An 18,675-nucleotide genomic window follows, 5' to 3' on the forward strand; every position below is an offset into this window, starting at 1 on the left:
AAGGGCAAAGGGTTTTTGGTTATCTGAGGGAGATAGGAATACAAAATTCTTCCATGCTAGTGTTGTGGAGAGAAGGAAGAGAAATCAGATTGTTGTACTGGGTAATAGTCTTGAGGAGGAGACTGAGGAACATGGTGCTATGCTTAGAATGGTTCAAGGGTATTTCGATGATGTTTATTCTGAAGGACAAGTGAGGGAAAATGAGACATTGGATGTGGTGGATTTGATAGTTGATGATTCTATGAATGAAATACTTACTGCTCCTTTTGAGGTTGATGAGTTTAAAAATGCTTTGTTTTCAATGGGTGCTAATAAATCTCCTGGACCGGATGGTCTTAACCTGGGTTTTTATCAAGCACTTTGGGATACGATTGGGAGTGAAGTGGCGTATGCTTGTATTGGGTGGTTAAGTCAGGGAGAATTTCCACATGGTCTTAATGATACAATTATTTCTCTTATACCAAAGGTTGAAGGCGGTTCTGCTTAAGGATTTTCGACCGATTTCACTTTGCAATGTGTTGTATAAAATTGTTGCAAAGACTCTGGCAAATCGATTAAAGTCTGTTCTTCCTGCTTTGATTAGTGAGACTCAATCTGCATTTGTCCCTGGAAGATCCATAATTGATAATGTGCAGGTTTCTTTTGAGGCCATACACTATATGAAAAGGCAAAATAGGGGAGCTTCAGGACATGTGGCTCTTAAAATTGATATTAGTAAAGCTTATGACAGAGTTGATTGGGGTTTCTTAAAAACTGTTATGGAAAGAATGAGATTTAATGAGGTTTGGGTGAAATAGATGATGCTTTGTGTTTCTATTGTTAAGTATAAAGTGGCAGTGAATGGAGAATTATCTGATGAGATTGTGCCAAAGAGGGGGCTTAGCCAGGGAGATCCTCTTTCCCCATATATGTTTATAATGTGTGCAGAGGTTGTTGGTCCCGTGTAATGTAATAGGATTAGTTCCAAGGGGGGGGGGGGGGGGTTAGGAACTAATATAACCTTTTCGCTTAATTATGATGACTTAATTAAATGTTTAAATAACTTCACTCAGTTTTGGTCAGCAAGGTTGAGCGTGATGTAAGACAGCTTTAGTCAGAGGCTGACTAGAACTGTTTCACTTGTGAGTTGGGAAATAACACTTAAGGTCAGCTTCCAACTCAGCACTCTGATTACTCAGTGTCAGCTTAAATTATATACTGAGTAATTTAAGCAAGCAACACATACATATATATCAAGAGAAGGGTTAGAGATTACTCAGTAGTCTTATCCTGGTTTGGCCTCACCGCCTACGTCCAGTCCCCAGAATCCTTCCGGGCTTTTTCAATCCACTACTGAGCTTTTTAAAGGTAGAGCACAAACCGTTTACAAAGCAATTGAGTATGCAAGAGTACCGTCCTCTATTCGTCTACTCAATCCTACTGAGCGCTATAACCGAACACTCAGATTTTCTCTACCGCTGAGTACTAAGCTTCACTCTCTCAACCTTTACAATTGATACAAGATTTTTTCTCTCTAAACGAAAAACACTTTAGATGAATACAAATTCACTCTAGACTTTTACACAAAGATTGGATTTGGGTGTAAGAACTTACTTTTTCTATTTAGACAGCTTCTATTTTGGATTTTCACTCTTGTGAAGATTTGCTTTTCTGTCTGTGCTTTCTTGTATTTCGGCAAAGGATCCAAGTGATGAACTTGTCCTTTTATTGCAATTTCTGAAGCTCCAATGATTTGAATTCGGACATATCCGTTGAATTCAAATGGTCTTCTTTCGTCATTGATAGGTCAGCGTTCAGAATCACAGGCCAATCCTGTCATCTGAATTTAGCAGGCGCCAGGCTTGATAGTTTCGTCTTCTAGCGCCAGGTTTCGTCTTCTAGCGCCAGGTTTGTCTTCTTGCCAAACTCCAGGTGATCCATGCGTCTCGAAAAGGTCTCTTGGCATAATTCCGAGGCTTCTGAATTGGTGCAGACCTTTGTCGGACTTTGTCTTCTAGTCAATGGATCATTGATGTTGTCCTGACGAACACTCAGCTTGACTTAATTGACGTTGCCTTTAAGATCTCCTTTGACAGGGCTGAGATATGTTCTACTCAGCATCTTCGGTCAGCTTCGTCTTCAAGCATTTGTTCTGAAGAAGACTTTTCTTCTATGATGCTAAGTTGTGTTCTGCTCAGCTTCTGTGGCTCATGCTGACTTCGTTCGGTCTTACTTTTTATTTCTGTTCTCATTTATTAATATACTCAACATTGAACAAACACATTAGTACAATCAAATCAAAGCACTTTAAATTTAATTGTCTTAATCATGGGATTAACTTAAATAATTTTGTCAAATCAAAATCATGTGGAAAGGTGTTTCAACAAACTCCCCCATTTTGATGTTGGCAAAAGTATTTAATTATGGAACTCACCATTGAGGTTCCCCATGATTGTTTTACCTTTTATTCTTCTGAAGTTACTCCCCCGTAAGGGTTGCATCTATTGACTTAATTCAACTCTAAACCTTCTAAGATTTAATCGAGTAAAGGTAAAACATGCCTTTACTAACTTAGTTCAATTCTAGACCTTCCAAGATCTAATTCAGATGAGCCCAAGGTCAGTTTTCAGAAGTAGGTCACTACTTGGAACATATAGTTATTACTCAGTGTCAAGTATAGATATCAGAGTTTATGCTGAGTATTATTTACTTGTATATTCCTTATGTTCACAAGATTTAATTTGTTGTTCAATGAATAGTTAAGTATGACAGATCAGCATATAAGCACAACAAGTAAGCATCACATATATAAAGGCAATTTGGATAAAAGATGCTTATAAATAATATTACTCAGCTTAACAAGAACATGCCATAAAATATAAGTTACAAGCAAGGACTATATAGACTATTGCTAGCACTATTTCTTGTGTTTGGTTTGGGAAGTTCGTTGTTACTGAGTGTGGGTGCACGTGTCAGCAGAAGTTTAACCAGGCTTCTGCTGAGTTCCGGTAGCTGGCTTCTTAGATATCTCCCCCGTTTTCTGTTGAGTTCCTGCAGCTTGATTTGTTTGTTCTTTCTCCCCCATTTTGCCAGCATCATGAGATGGAGGAGAATGAGCATAGAAAGTCCCCTGTTGAACAGCACGAGTCAGTTTTGATGAATACAGTTGCAGTTGACTCGTACTCTTGGAAGACCTGCATGCCATTGGCCATACTTGAAGCAGGGATTTTAATGTTGGCACTGAGCATACTGAGTAAACACTCTTGAGATTTCCCGATCCAAGTAATCGATTCTGTCATCCGGGCATAGGATTGATGATACATCCTGAGCAGCGTAGTATCGTATGTCTGACGTTGAGCATTTGTGTGCCGGACTTGCGCAAGTATGGTTTGCATGCATTGTAGAATCTCATTGGTCTTGACCTGGTCAGTGTCCATTTCCTCTTTGCTTAGGTTGAGTAGGTGAATGGCTTCACCAATTTGTTCAATGGAGCACTGAGAGAAGGAGGAGATAAGGTCACGAGCTCCAGTCAGCTCAGAGGTCAGCTGGGAGAAGTGTTGATTGACCTCAGCAGAGGTTGCATATGTTGAGTGCACAGCTGATAAGGCATTGAGTTGACCTTGGATGGAGTTCATATGATGTACCATCATCAGCTGGAGTTCAGCCAGCTTCACTATCGACTCTTGCTTGGGCTGTTGAGAGATGAAAGATGTCATAACACTCATAAGTTCTTTGAGACCCTTAAGTTCGGTTATAAGCTGAGTGACAGAGGATATTTGGGTTGGCTCAGCAGTTACAAACCCAGCAGCATCGGCATGAATTTGATGAATATCCTGAAGTAGAGCTTCAGCTGAGTCAATGATTTTCTTTCCAGACTCAGAAGCATTGAGATAAGCATAGGAATCATCAATGTTATGCTCAGGGGCCGAAATGTTGTCAGTACCGGATGGAGGAGGTGTTTGGTGCTGTGTAGAAACGGAGGTGCCAGCTTGTTCAGCAACTGCACTCTTATTCAGGTCAGCAGAAGGTGCTGACTAGTTTTCTTTCTGCTTTGTAGGAGTAGGAAGAGGTTGATCAGCAAAGTTATTGACCTGCTCAGTGCCAGTCTGAGGCTGAGTAGAAGTTCATGGTTGAGGTAACTCAGAACTGTCTTGAGCAGGAGTTTCCTTTGCTAAAGCAGCATGGACTTCGAGCACTTGCTCAGTGGAAGGATGAGCAGAAGTGTCGACAGAAATTGGACCCTTAGAGACTGTTGGGTCGACTTGTTCCTCAGCTCGAGAAACAGAGGATTTTTTTTCCTTGATTTGGTCTGGAATTGGCTTAGTGACGTTGGTGAAGAACTGGAACTGAAGCCCGGTCAAGTCTGTGATTGGATCTCTGAGCGGGGAGTCATCCAACAAATCGATGATGTTGGGTTTTTGGGCTTTGCGTTTGAAACGCTTGTCCGTACTGACCTTGTTGGTTTGAGGTGAGGGATCAGCAGCAATAGAATCAAGGGACTCAGAAGAAGAATTGAGTCCAAGGTCAGCATCAAGGCCTTCCACAACATTGTCCTTCACTAGTGACTCAGCGGGGTTCTCAGCTTGCTCAGCATCAACTGGTTTACTTTGATCAGCATGACCCATCACGTCAGCTTGAGGTTGATCCTTAGTGTAGCCTTGTTCTTCCTCCTGACCAGAAGGAGTCTTTTCCAGATCAATTTCTTGACTCCGCACGAAGTGTGATTCCTTTGTAATCACGAAGTCAAGTGGGTCAGCTTCAATCGGCTTCAACCCCGATGTTTTCTTCCTCTTCAGAGGCTAATTAGGGGTTTCCTCACTTTCTTCCTTAGGCTCATCTTGCCTTTTCTGTTTCTCAGCTGACTTAGGTTCTCCTTGAGTTTGCTCAGCAAGAGCAGATTTCTTTGCACTAGATATTATCCTAAGCTTCTTAGGAGCTATGTTAATGTCTTTGGTAGAGGATTGGTCAGCTTTCCTCTTTTTATCCTGCCTAGTGCGCTCAGCAGGCTCCCTTTCAACCACAACTTTCTTCCCTTTCTTGGTCAGCGCATCCTATGCTGCTTCAACCATATTATCCCCTTCAACCATATTATCCCCTTCTATATCTTCCTCAGTGGGATCTTCTTCAATAATAGCCCCATTTCCTTTCTTCGGTTTTATCGGTTGGTTGTAGGCTAAGCCGAACAGTACTGATGTGGTGATTTCCGTACCCGAAATCTCAATTTCCTCTACCATGCTGACCTTGTGATCCTGCAGTATCTTTGGGATGAGAGAACCCATCATGAGTGTCTCGGTACTGCGTTGGAAGGCGCCGATGAGAAAAATAGGCATATTGAGCGGCTTGTAGTTCAGCATGTGCCAGATAAAGCACTGCTCAAAATTTGAAGCCGAGGAGGACGCATTGATCTTGGGGAACAGGAAGTTGGTTAGTATATAATGGGCCATTTTCTGAGGCTGACCCATGCAGGTACTAGCAATTTATCCTTTGTGATTCTTTGGTTTATAGAACTCAACAGGGTAATCAATGCACGTGTAGTCCTTCGTGCACTTGAGTTCTGATCCTTTGGCCGTCAGCTTTAACAGTTTAGCGAGATATGATGGAGTGATGGTGATGTCCTTGTTTTTGACCTTGGTGACTAAGTGGTAAACATCATCTTCGGCAACTCTGAGGTTCGTGTAGAATTCCCGCACTAACTGTGGATAAGTGGTTCCAGGGAGTGAGAAGAGTTCGGTCCAGCTGTTTTTGGAGATCCACTCACAAAATGGTTTCTCAGCTTCTACGAATCCTTTGGAGAACCAACGGGTCAGAAGATTTTGAGATTTTTGATGTTTTTGTAAAGAGGGAGAAAAACCTTTTCCTTAGGTTGTTTATTCTTTTTCTCCTTGTTCTTTCTTGACGGAGTTGCTTGGTCAGCTTGAGGGTTTTTATGAGCCATGATGACCTTAGGAATAGATTTGTCATGCTGACCTTGTTCTTGAGACTCAGTGGAAGTCTCTTCATAGTCCTGCTCAGCAGGAGACGGAGGGTTCAGATCGGAGTGATTGTCGTCGTAATCGGCGCCGGAGTTGTTCTGAGAATCGCTAGACATGGTGTTCTTAAGGATTCTTGAGAGGGTTTAGAAGATTTGGGATTTGAGAGAGAGAAATCGAATGCCAAAGATTTCAAGTGTAAAGAGAAATTAGTGGGAAATCGTCCACTATTTATAGTTATTTTGAGTTGATCCGATAGGTCGGAATGGCGGTTTCACCTCGAGTTGATCAATCGACCGTTATCTCTGGCATTAATGAGATGTCTCATTAATCGAGTCGATGCTGCTGAGGAGATATCTCATTAATGCCAGAGATAACGGTCGATTGATCAGCTCGAGGTGAAACCGTTATTCCGATCTATCAGATCAACTCAAAATAACTATAAATAGTGGACGATTTCCCACTGATTTCTCTTTACACTTGAAATCTTTGGCATTCGATTTCTCTCTCTCAAATCCCAAATCCTCTAAACGCTCTCAAGAATCCTTAAGAACACCATGTCTAGCGATTCTCAGAACAACTCTGGCGCCGATTACGACGACAATCACTCCGATCTGAACCCTCCGTCTCTTGCTGAGCAGGACTATGAAGAGACTTCCACTGAGTCTCAAGAATAAGGTCAGCATGACAAATCTATTCCTAAGGTCAGCATGGCTCATAAAAACCCTCAAGCTGACCAAGCAACTCCGTCAAGAAAGAAGAAGGAGAAAAAGAACAAGCAACCTAAGGAAAAGGTTTTTCTCCCTGTTTACAAAAACGTCAAAAATCTCAAAATCTTCCGATCCCGTTGGTTCTCCAAAGGATTCATAGAAGCTGAGAAACCTTTTTGCGAGTGGATCTCCAAAAACGGCTGGACCGAACTCTTCTCTCTCCCTGGAACCACTTATCCACAGTTAGTGAGGGAATTCTACACGAACCTCAGAGTCAACTCAATGCTTTATCAGCTGTGCACTCAACATATGCAACCTCTGCTGAGGTCAATCAACACTTCTTCCAGCTGACCTCTGAGCTGACTGGAGCTCGTGACCTTATCTCCTCCTCCTCTCAGTGCTCCATCGAACAAATTGGTGAAGCCATTCGCCTACTCAACCTGAGCAAAGAGGAAATGGACACTGACCATGTCAAGACCAATGAGATTCTTCAATGCACGCAAACCACACTTGCACAAGTCCGGCACACAAATGCTCAACGTCAGACATATGATACTGCGCTGCTCAGGATGTATCATCAATCCTATGCCCGGATGATACAATCGATTACTTGGATCGGGAAATATCAAGAGTATTTACTCAGTATGCTCAGTGCCAACATTAAAATCCCCGCTTCAAGTATGGCCGATGGCATGCAGGTCTAAGAGAGAGTACGAGTCAACTGCAACTGTATTCATCAAAACTGACTCGTGCTATTCAACATGGGACTTTCTATGCTCCTTCTCCTCCATCTCATGATGCTGGAAAAACGGGGGAGAAAGAACAAACAAAGCGAGTTGCTAGAACTCAGCAGAAAATGGGGGAGATATCTAAGAAGCCAGCTGCCGGAACTCAGCAGAAGCCTGGTTCAACTTCTGCTGACCCGTGCACCCACACTCAGCAACAATGAACTACCCAAACCAAACCCAAGAAATAGTGCTAGCAATAGTCTATATAGTCCTTGCTTGTAACTTATATTTTATGGCATGTTCTTGTTAAGCTGAGTAATATTATTTATAAGCATCTTTTATCCAAATTGCCTTTATATATGCGATGCTTACTTGTTGTGCTTATATGCTGATCTGTCATACTTAACTATTCATTGAACAACAAATTAAATCTTGTGAACATAAGGAATATACAAGTAAATAATACTCAGCATAAACTCTGATATCTATACTTGACACTGAGTAGTAACTATATGTTCCAAGTAGTGACCTACTTCTGAAAACTGACCTTGGGTTCATCTGAATTAGATCTTGGAAGGTCTAGAATTGAACTAAGTTAGTAAAGGCATGTCTTAACTTTTCTCGATTAAATCTTAGAAGGTTTAGAGTTGAATTAAGTCAATAGATGCAACCCTTACGGGGGAGTAACTTGAGAAGAATAAAAGGTAAAACAATCATGGGGAACCTCAATGTTGAGTTCCATAATTAAATACTTTTGCCAACATCAAAATGCGGGAGTTTGTTGAAACACCTTTCCACATGATTTTGATTTGACAAAATTATTTAAGTTAATCCAATGATTAAAACAATTAAATTTAAAGTGCTTTGATTTGATTGTACTAATGTGTTTGTTCAATGTTGAGTATAATAATAAATGAGAACAGAAATACAAAAGTAAGACAGAACGAAGTTAACATGAGCCACAGAAGCTGAGTAGAACACAACTCAGAATCATAGAAGAAAAGTCTTCTTCAGAACAAATGCTTGAAGATGAAGTTGACCGAAGAAGCTAAGTAGAACATATCTCAGCCCCGTCAAAGGAGATCTTAAAGGCAACGTCAATTAAGTCAAGCTGAGTGTTCATCAGGACATCATCAATGATCCATTGACTAGAAGACAAAGTCCGACAAAGGTCTGCACCAATTCAGAAGCCTCGGAATTATGCCAAGAGACCTTTTCGAGACGCATGGATCACCTGGCGTTTGGCATGAAGACAAACCTGGCGCAAGAAGACGAAACTGTCAAGCCTGGTGCCTGCTAAATTCAGACGATAGGATTGGCCTACGATTCTGAACGCTGACCTATCAATGACGAAAGAAGACTGTTTGAATTCAACGGATATGTCTGAATTCAAATCATTGGAGCTTCAGAAATTGCTATAAAAGGACAAGTTCATCACTTGGATCCTTTGCCGAAATACAAGAAAACACAGACAGAAAAGCAAATCTTCACAAGAGTGAAAATCCAAAATAGAAGCTGTCTAAATAGAAAAAGCAAGTTCTTACACCCAAATCCAATCTCTGTGTAAAAGTTTAGAGTGAATTTGTATTCATCTAAAGTGTTCTTCGTTTAGAGAGAACAAATCTTGTATCAATTGTAAAGGTTGAGAGAGTGAAGCTGAGTACTCGGTTTTAGTACTCAGCGGTAGAGAAAATCTGAGTGTTCGGTTATAGCGCTCAGTAGGATTGAGAAGACGAATAGAGGACGGTACTCTTGCATACTCAATTTCTTTGTAAACGGTTTGTGCTCTACCTTTAAAGAGCTCAGTAGTGGATTGAAAAAGCCCGAAAGAATTCTGGGGACTGGACGTAGGCGGTGAGGCCGAACCAGGATAAGACTGCTGAGTAATCTCTAACCCTTCTCTTGATATATATGTATGTGTTGCTTGCTTAAATTACTCAGTATATAATTTAAGTCGATGCTGAGTAATCAGAGTGCTAAGTTGGAAGCTGACCTTAAGTGTTATTTCCGAACTCACAAGTGAAATAGTTCTAGTCAGCTTCTGACTAAAGCTGTCTTACATCACGCTCAGCCTTGCTGACCAAAACTGAGTGAAGTTATTTAAACATTTAATTAAGTCAGCATAATTAAACAAAAAAGTTATATTAGTTCCTAACCCCCCCTTGGAACTAATCCTATTACATTACACGGGACCAACAGTAAGGAATGAAGTTTGGGACTGGATAGCTTATTGAGCCTATGTGCCAAACAAGCCTAGCTTGGTAGGCCATGGTTCAGGGTTAACATCTCGGGACAGTAGATCTAGGACTGGGGTTGTGGGATTAGGGGAACGTGTCTCTTCAGATATAGATCAAGGTCGCACAGGTATGAGCTATTGGATCCCACCTTCTACTGGAATAGTCAAGTGCAATATGGATGCAGCTATTTTTACACAACTTGGAAAGTGTGGATTAGGAGCTGTGGTTAGGAATGCTCTTGGTTCTTTTATGTTTGGGAGTAGCTGCATTATTTCAGCATTGAAGCAGCCTAAAATTGTGGAAGCACTTGCTCTTCGTACTTGTCTATGTTGGTTGGCTAGCCAAAACTTCACTAGAGTTGATTTTGAATCTGATGCTAAAGTTGTGGTTGATGCTGTTACCTCTAGACGTCAAGACCTTTCAGAGTTTGGGTCAATTATTCAAGACTGCAGGGATATCTTAAACTCTCATCCCGGTTTTAAACTTTCTTTTGTTTCTCGTTTAGCGAATAGGGCCGCTCATTTGGTAGCTAGGCGGGCCTATTCCAATGCTAGCGATTACTTTTTTTCTGTTTTACCTGACTGGTTGTCAAATATTATTTTGGAAGATGCAAATTCTTCCCGTTAATCTATTTGAGATTTTGCCCGAAAAAAAAAATAAACACTTGTCCTTAAAATATGTTAAAAATAATGATTTATTTAATTTAATATAATTTAAATTATTACTTGATATAATTATAATTAATTTTTAACAATTAATTTCTATGTAATTTTCCTTGTCATTATGCCACAGGAATTTATCATTTTGTTAGAAATATTAAAGAATTAATGTTCTGAAACATTTTAAAAGTTTTCTAAATTTTATTTCAAAAGTGATTTTCATCATGCTGTGAAATTGTCTATGGTGCCCTGACTCTCCACTGAGAGTCCACTAACTTTGTCGTGGTTGTGGAAGGCCTGTAATGGGCTTAAGTGTTAACGGTCGAGTTCATAGGATAATGAGGCCCAATTAATTAATTTGGTGTTTATTTCATATTTAACTAAATCTTTTTTTTTTTATCGTTTGTCCGATTTTTCGGTTTGAAGGTTGCCGGACACTTTTTAAATGGCTCCTCTCCCAATTAAAAATTTCTACGCACGTTAGGATTTAAACACAAGATCTAGTTTACGTGTTTTGAGACCCATAATCACTAACCCAACTAAATCTTAAACTTTGGAATTAGTAATTTTAGTTAAATTGGTAATGTATTATAGTGGGCAAAGTTGGTTTTAGGAAGGCAATTCAGGGCCATAAACCTTTAATAACAAAAAAAAAAAAAGTCATATTTAAATATAAAATTCGGTTAATATATATTTCATTTGCATTCAAAATTTGAATTTTTCACAATTTAAAAACAGTTTTTGATATATGTAATATGGTTATAGAAAAACTGTAAAAGCAAATAGTTCAAACAAGGGATAACACTAAGATTGTCAATCAAATTGAAGATCACACTAATTCTCGCCAAGACGAATAATAAAGTTTCAAGGGAGCCAAATTTTATATAATTTTTTTATGACATAATAAATAGATTAAAATACATTATATTATTGATAATGTATTTTAAATCACGGAATCATTTATAATTAAATCTATATTAAAATTATGAGAGATATCTTTCTCAATATTTAACGTAAAACAATTTGAGAGACCTTCCTTTTTTATTTTATTTTGAAGCTTATTTTTCACTATACTTATAGTTGTAAACAATCGCTTTATGATTGTTGTAGAAACATGAAGAGTGAGAATAAGAATTACACACTGTATACACAAAGAAATAAATGTTTGATAATCTAATATCAAATCTTAATGGTCAAGAACTTACAATTCAAAAATCTAATTGATTATATAAATCCATAAAACACAAATATATAGTTATGGAATTACAAGAAGGGAGAAAAAGATGAAAATACCTTAGATAGAATTGAAAATAATGTAAACTGAAAAAAGAGACGGGGACTCTAAAGGAAATGCCAAATTGAAAACAAAAATGTTTAAATTTTTTGAGAAAAGATGACAATATCGCAAACAGAAACATGTGAATAAGAGAAATAATAAATAAATAAATAATAAGAGAATCAACTCGATGAGAAAACAAGAATAATAATAATAAAATTGAAATCAGATTTGGAAAATAAAGGGTACTGTTGGACTAAGATCGTACAGAGAGAGGAACTAGAGATCCTAAAAGGACAATAATCATTCACCATTAGATCTAGACAATAATCCTGGTTAGAGATAATATTTTTATTCTCTGGCCAACAGTGTTCATACGGACTTTAATGATTAAATAAATTTGATTATTCACCATTAGATCTAGGCTTATTAAATCTAAGTGTTAAAATGTTTTGAATCTCAATCCTACGATTCTAATAAGCTTTGATCTAACGGTGAAAGATCAAATACTACATGGTCATTAAAGTCCATACGATCAAAACCGATTCTTTAAGTGAGCTCTAACATCTTTATCCTTTGGATGTTCTGTCTTTCTTACCACAAAGGTGAGCTTTTTTTATTTGGGTTTTGGGCTTAAATACACTTACTAATTGGTCCGTTAATAATGATTAACAATTACAATCACTATTTCGTTACGTTGAGATAAAGAAGACTAATAATTCAACTTAATTACATACATTATTCGAAAATAAAGATTAAGTCATTCTAAAAGACACTTCAAACAAGCAGAATTGTCTCACATATATAAAAAGTCATATAAGTTTCTAATTAAACAATATAGAAAATCTAACAACATCAAACAATTGTATCTATAAAAATCTTATTATGTTACAAAACCCTTGTGAATTAGACACAGCCCTTAGAATCTCGGTTTTGTAATAAAAAAACACATGAATACTAGTAAGAAACAGATATGAGTTTCCCACAATCAAAACGAGCTTTCTTCAATAGCAACCCAGCAAGAAATCTACCCAAAAATTTATCTCTAAAAAGGGTCAATAGTTTTCCGTTACTTTGTTGTATAAATCCGACCAAATAAGAAGTCGTAACGAGATCAAAACTTCTCCATTTCCTCTGTTGTGCATATTTCTTCAACCCAATTTCAATCCTCTTGTAGTCTTCCTTGCCTTTCTCTTCCTTGAAGGCCTGACTGAGGCACCTAGCTAAGACAACTCCATCTTCCAAGGCAGAGCAACCACCTTGGCCTATGTCTGGAGTCATAGGATGTAGAGCATCTCCAGCTACACAAGTGTTGCCTTTGCTTATATTTCCACACACAAACTCCCATGGATGTCTATAACTTAGATTACTATGTATCATATTCTCTACTTCTGTGTTTTCTACTACTGTCTTCATTGGATAATGGGCTTCATTTTGAAGTTTGCTTAGAACAAATTCCATCATCTCTATTGAGTTGTCCTCTAGCTTCTCGTCTACAACAAAAAATACTAGTACTTGTCATTATCAAAGTGACTAGGGATGTAAACGAGCCGATCCGCATGCTCAGTATTGGCTCGTTAATATCTCGAGCCGAACTCTCTCGAATCAAGCTTTGATCGAACTGAGCTTTTATCGAGTTTTTAATTAAATTCAACATACATGAATTAAATTGAATAAGTAACGTATGAGACAAAAAAAAAACGTGGTAGTAGATTCTACTTGTGGTCATGGAACCGAAATTGACGTGAAAAATTTAAACACTGAAATATGCATTAAAGTTTGCAGTGTATTTTATTCTTTATCAAAATATAAGTTTCTAATTAAAAGCCCAAAGGCTAGAGCTTTTTTGTGTTATTTTTTCGAGATTAAATCTCACTTGAGTTGTGAATTGTGATGAAAACTAATAATAATCCATGAAAAAAAAAATTAAAACAACGAAATATATATTAAAATATATATATATATATAGTAATTAAAAAATAATCGAGTCTATTCGTGGAGTTCTTATATTAAGCACCGGGTCTTTCATGTCATTCAGAGGACCCCCAATTCATATTTGGACACGTGCATTGGGCATTGTGATCCCACGTAATAATTAAAATAGTATGGCCTCTTATAATATACGTGGGTCCATGTTACACATGTCAAAATATGCATGAGGTCCTCCATTTGATATGGAAAATCATGTGCTTCTAATAATTTGCTCTATTCGCGAGCTTTCAAGCTGAACCTAAAACTCAAGTTCATGCTCGTTAGTGCTCGAGCCGAACTTTAGCCGAACTGAGTTCGAATGGTTTGCAAACTACCAAGGTTAATTGACATCCCTAAGGAAGCTCATCAAGCTCTCGAACCGATCTCGAACTGTATCGAGTCGAACTTTGACCGAACCGAATTCAAATAGTTTGCAAGCTACCAAGACTCGTTGATATCCCTAAGAGTGATATAAACAAAAAGAAATTGGTAATTACCTATAGTGGAGGATGTCCAAGTGAAAAACCAATAAATAGTTGAATCATCACAAGGAATGAGACCAGATCGATAGCCATCACCATAGAACTGCAAGAACTTTGAACCAAAGCCATGATTTTGGTTGAAAAATGCAAAGCCTCTTATGGATTGTCGCCCAGTATAAGCTGGTTTTTTGAAACCTAACCATTTTGCTACAACTGAGTTCACCCCATCAGCACCTTCAAATCACAAATACTGCTTAGAGTTTGCTACTTCATGTGAAATAAAATGATAGCATATATCAATATTCATTGTACCTTGGTTTTGATGATGGTACCATCATCAAGATATAATAGCTTATAGTAACCAGAATCCTCAATGATCCCAACTTTGGATGAATATTTGATAGTGGCATGTGGGAGCTCTCTCGCAAGAGTTTCCAGCAAAACTTGTCTTTTAACACAACGAACTTCAACCTCTTCCCTGCCCATCCATCAAAATTTATGTATATAGTTGTGTGAACTTTTTGTATACTTTCTCTATCCCGAGTTGTCAAAACAGTTATCGAGGTCTAGAAGTTTGTAAATAGGAGTCTGTGTAAATTTTATGTGAGTCAATTTTTCCGCTAAACATATCTTTGGTGTATTAATTTATAAAGTTAGACCATGAATTATGGATAATTTGTAAAATCAGTCTTTTTCATTGTTCCAAATCGCGTTCTTTTGGATAAATAATCACGGTAACAATTTTTAAAAGAATGACTGCGTTTGTAAACTGCAAAAAGTACAAATTCTTGTTTGCAAACTTTTAAATCACGAAAAATATCTTGGTAAACCGGCCAAATCACGGGGTTTATTTTTATAATTTTCCTTAATATATACATTATATAAGAAAATGCATAAGAAAAGATTGACACATTGATTTTATATCATCAAAGAGAAGAAGTTGTTGAATATTTGATTATAAAATATGTAAAATCTCTTTGAGTTTGTTAGAAGGAGCAAATATTAGATTTTAAGTAATTTAAATTTGAATTACTATTCTCTTTTAGTTATAAAATTTATGTGATTAGTTAAATATATATTAATTAATGGAGACATGAGTAAATTAGACTTTAATTGGAATAGAGGGGCCAGTTAATACTTAGGCTCTGTTCTTTATTACTGAACTGAACTGAACTGAACTGAACTGAATGCTACTGAACTGAACTGAACTGGACTGAACTGAACTGAACTGAATGATACTGAATACTGAACTGAACTGAATTTAACTGAATGCTACTGAACTTAACTGAATGATACCGAACTTAACCGAATTTAATCGAACGTAACAATAATGATGATATTAGACTTTAAAATAATTTAATGATAATATTGGACATTAATAAGCTTATAATAATAATAATAATAATAATAATAATATTTCTACCAAAAAAAATAATATCAATAATAAATAAACATATTATTAAAGATTAAACTAAATTAAATATCAAATAAAATCTAGGCTCGATAAAATCCTATGACATTAAATAAAAATGAGTCTAATTTAAATTAAAAATATAAATTACATACAAACACAAATTTATATATAATTTAAAGCCTATGAAATTAAATACAAATTTTTATATGAATACACACTCTTAACTTTTTATTACAATTAAGTATTAAGGTACAAAAATACCTTTAACGTTTTGGGTCCGGGGTTATTTTACTCCTAACGTCTAAATATGAATTTTCATATGAATAAAAAATCTTGACTCAATTTATCAATGTTAAGGGTAAAATTGCTATTGGCTTCTAATATTAGGGATAAAATTGCACTATTTGAGATATCAAGGTAGTTGAGCCAGTTAATTTTTTAGAGCATTGTAATGTAAACGTATTAATATAATATTTATTTACTTTTCGCAAAATTTGCAAATAAGTTGCACCAAATAATTATAATTATAATAAATAATGATAATATATATAATGACAAAGCATAAATTATATATAAATATAATTATAATGAAAATAGATAAATTAATATATAATAATTATAATAAATTGCTGAAATTATAAATAAATAATGATAATAATAATAAATTATATATAAATAATAATAATATATAATAATTATAATAAATAATGATAAATTATTGAATACTGAAACTGAATACTGAAACTGAATACTGAACTGAACTGAACTGAACTGATTACTACTGAACTGAACTGAACTGAACTGAACTGAACTGATTGTTACTGAAATTAAGTAATAAAGAACAGGGCCTTACTTCCCTTTGCCTCTAAATGACAATTCTGCACTCCTTTGGCCTGTGATGGTGCTCATAGCAACAAATCTGCAAGTGATAAAGTTTCAACCATATTAGAAGAACAAAAAATATATGGTTCGTCAGACACGCAATGTTCACTTGGTCCATGCGACTGGTTAAATGAAGTTTAATCAATCACCATTAAATTAAAATTTTACTGAACATGTGAACATTATCCTAGTAGTTTTTAGCTAGACATATCCGTCAATGAGTGGATGTTGTTCCCGAAGAGAATTAGCAATACCAATAGCATCAAACGCTTTCCAAGCATTATTCCAAGCTGTATATGCAAATCCACTCGCTCTCAAACTGTCCGATGCTTCTAACACTAAGCTTTTAATTCCAACCCTAGCCAAGTCCGTAAACGAAATTGATAAGAATGTAATATGTATAAACTAAAATAAAATAACAATCATAATACGAATAAATTAAAACGGAATAACAAAAATATGAGTATAAATCAGCCAATCCAATAATATCAATAAATTTAATACATTAGGAGCCACTAAATTTGGTTTAAAAAACTATTTGACTTCTGAATTTACAGAATATTTCGGTTAGTCTTTTTGGCTTTGCTTAAAGCGACTTATATTGACCTACTAAACTTGTTAAAGGGATATAAACTTCAATTTGCCAGATTTAATATTGTTTAATATCACTTGAAGTAAATTCAGGAGTTAACAAAACGCTTTTTGACACAAGTTCGGGACTCCTAATATATTAAACCTTAGAACGTACCTGTGCAGAGCCAGAGCAGTGGTAAGTCCAGCAATTCCAGCTCCAACAATCACAACATCTTCATTTGCTATTTCCAATTCCATGGATGTGGTTGACAACTATAGTGATGTGATGACTTTTAAAGTATTCATAGTCAATTTTAATGCTATAATAGGTCATGCATGATATCATCAAAACAAATCCAAAATCAATTATATCATTTATATCATTAAAATTTCATACGAGAAGACAGATTATGACATCTTATCACATATGCTATTTACTATGTTCCGAGTGGTAAGGGTTAAATCTCTATTGTCGGACTTGATATTCGATTCTCTATATTATTAAAATTTAACCTGTAATCTGTAAATTTCACTTTAAATCATAATCGATGTCTATAATCTGTCCAGGCTTTAGAAGTTGATAGGCCTACCATTATCTAAACTAGGGCCGTTCCTGGCAATAAGTAGAAGGGGTGCGTGTCTAGGATCCAAGAAAGAAAAAGTCCCAAAAGTAACACTTCAATGAAAAGTATATAGAAATTAAGTTTCAAAAGATGCAATAACAATTATTTTATACCCACCCAATAGAGTGAGAGAGCCCAAAAATAACATTTTTGTAAGAAAAGTACATAAACATTACTTTCAGATGTATAATTTTTTACATCTAGAAATACTTGATACAATATTTTGTATCTGTAACAGGACATTACTTGATGCAATAACAATTATTTTTTACATCTAGAAATACTTGATACAATATTTTAAATCTCATGTGCAATTGGAACTTTTTATTAGACCCCTTCTCAAACCTAACAAAACAGTGTCATTTGCAAGGAATTTTTTTTTTAAACAAAATTTTTCCTATTTCATTTTTTTTTTTTTTGCTTGTGCTTATTTTTTTAGCTTTCATTTACCACTTCGTCCCTAAAACTCTAAAAATATCAGAATTGGCCCTAAACTTTATTCTACTAAAAAATATAGCATTATAATTAATGATGAATACTTTCAAAGCTATCACCTCATTAGAGCACCTCTAGTACGACAAGCATTTTATTTTTAGTTTCTAACTTTTTGACGATTGTCGAATCCACCAAAAATAAAATATAACTTCACAGCCCTATGGCTTGCACAAGGGTAAGCAAAGGTTGTACCCAAAGGACTAATACTGATCTAATTTGTAAATATAACCAAGCAAATAAATAAAAAGTAAAAAGGGGGATTGGAATAGATGTTTGCTAAATTAACAAAAGTATTGAAGTTGAGTTGAAATTGAATAAAATGATTAATTAGAATTTCAGCTAAGGGATTCTCAGGCAAGGAATTTAGTTAGTCTTGATCATTGACAGAAATGATATTTCTTCTAAATTGCATATCAGACTAGTTTGGTGTATTCTTCCTAAATAATGAATTAACCAAGTAAGACTGTAGTTAACTCCTAATTAACGAATAACCTTACCTCAGCGGCTAAGATTCAACCCGTTAACAGCGTTATGAAATAGAAGAACCTAATCTAAGTCAACCGATTCTCAGCGATATCGATTCAGAAACTTAATTACTCATTCACTTGATGTGATAAAGTCGAAAATAGATGTATTAATGTCACATGGAGATTTCTCAATTTGTCAATCTGATTATC

General features: G+C 36.0%; 1 pseudogene; it reads right to left on the minus strand.

Annotated features, from left to right (window-relative positions):
- Window positions 1–12,340: 12,340 nt before the first annotated feature.
- LOC136208376 (monooxygenase 2-like) lies at window positions 12,341–17,151 on the minus strand (annotated as a pseudogene).
- Between the last annotated feature and the right edge of the window lie 1,524 nt (window positions 17,152–18,675).

This window comes from Euphorbia lathyris, chromosome 10 (genome assembly GCF_963576675.1).
Source record: "Euphorbia lathyris chromosome 10, ddEupLath1.1, whole genome shotgun sequence".
NCBI lineage: Eukaryota > Viridiplantae > Streptophyta > Magnoliopsida > Malpighiales > Euphorbiaceae > Euphorbia > Euphorbia lathyris.